This window comes from Octodon degus, unplaced genomic scaffold (genome assembly GCF_000260255.1).
Source record: "Octodon degus isolate 3935 unplaced genomic scaffold, OctDeg1.0 scaffold00171, whole genome shotgun sequence".
Lineage (NCBI taxonomy): Eukaryota > Metazoa > Chordata > Mammalia > Rodentia > Octodontidae > Octodon > Octodon degus.
In genome coordinates, this window is record NW_004524747.1 from 2,306,998 (window position 1) to 2,308,785 (window position 1,788).

The 1,788-nt window shown below is 39.1% G+C and overlaps 1 pseudogene; it reads left to right on the forward strand.

The window, feature by feature from the left end:
• The first annotated feature begins 325 nt into the window (after positions 1 to 325).
• LOC101592761 lies at positions 326 to 1,525 on the forward strand (annotated as a pseudogene).
• Positions 1,526 to 1,788: the final 263 nt, after the last annotated feature.

Consider the following 1,788-nt stretch of genomic DNA (forward strand, 5'->3'; position numbering starts at 1 on the left):
AGGATATGTGCAGGAAAGGAAGAAGTCAAATTATCGTTTGCAGAAGATGTGGTACTTTACATAGAAGATACAAAAAATACCACTGAAAATCCTTAGAATTTATAAACACATTTCACAATGTGGCAGGATACAAAATCAACATGCAAAAGCCAATAGTATTCCTACATGTAAATAATAGAATCAGGTATATAAGCGCGAGCAGCGGGCTCTCGGGTCTCTTTTAGTGCCATCTGCTCGCAGAGCCTCCTCCCGCTCCTCCTGCCGCCAGGGCACCTGAGTCACTCCCTGCGCAGCTGGGCTGCCCAACTCCCTGCACGAGCCACGGGTATTTGGAGTTTTTACATACAACATGGCAGACATTGACAACAAAGAACAGTCTGAACTTGATCAAGATTTGGATGATGTTGAAGAAGTAGAAGAAGAAGAAGAAACTAATGAATAAACAAAAATCAAAGCACGTCAGCTGACTGTTCAGATGATGCAAAATCCTCAGATTCTTGCAGCCCTTCAAGAGAGACTTGATGGTCTGGTAGACACACCAACAGGATACACTGAAAGCTTGCCTAGGGTAGTTAAAAGAAGAGTGAATGCTCTCAAAAACCTTCAAGTTAAATGTGCACAGATAGAAGCTAAATTCTATGAGGAAGTTCATGATCGTGAAAGGAAATATGCTGTTCTCTATCAACCTCTATTTGATAAGCGATTTGAGATCATTAATGCAATTTATGAACCTATGGAAGAAGAATGTGAATGGAAACCAGATGAGGAAGATGAGATTTCGGAGAAGCTGAAAGAAAAGGCCAAAATTGAAGATAAGAAAAAGGATGAAGAAAAAGAAGATCCTAAAGGAATTCCTGAATTTTGGTTGACTGTTTTTAAGAATGTTGCCTTGCTCAGTGACATGGTTCAGGAACATGATGAACCTATTCTAAAGCATTTGAAGGACATTAAAGTGAAATTCTCAGATGCTGGCCAGCCTGAGTTTTATCTTAGAATTTCACTTTGAGCCCAATGAATATTTCACAAATGAAGTGTTGACAAAGACATATAGGATGAGATCTGAACCAGATGATTCTGATCCCTTTTTATTTGATGGACCAGAAATTATGGACTGTACAGGGTGCCAAATAGATTGGAAAACAGGAAAAAATGTCACTTTAAAAACCATTAAAAAGAAGCAGAAACATAGGGGACGTGGGACAGTTTGTACTGTGACTAAAACAGTTTCCAATGATTCTTTTAATTTTTTTTGCTCCTCCTGAAGTTCCCGAGAGTAGAGATCTGGATGATGCTGCTGAAGCTATCCTTGCTGCAGACTTTGAAATTGGTCACTTCCTGCGAGAGCGTATAATCCCAAGGTCGGTGCTGTACTTCACCGGGGAAGCCATTGAGGATGATGAGGATGATTATGATGAAGAAGGTGAAGAAGCGGATGAGGAAGGGGAAGAAGAAGGAGATGAGGAAAATGATCCAGATTATGACCCGAAGAAAGATAAAAACCCAGCAGAATGCAAGCAGCAGTGAAGCAGGATGTTTGTGGCCTTGAGGATAACCTGAGCTGTAATAGCCTAAACATAACTATTATTTACTTACAGCCTTATGTTTTTGTATTTTCTTGGCAGAATCAGTAATTTTTTAAAGGAATTGATATTTTAAAGCCCAGTTTGTTCTAACTAGCATTTTATCTATAGTTTTACTGCCAGATACATAGAATGCACAGATTATCTGAAGCATGTTCATTCATTGCTGCAATTTGGTTCTTTGCATCATATAATTATTGGAGTATAA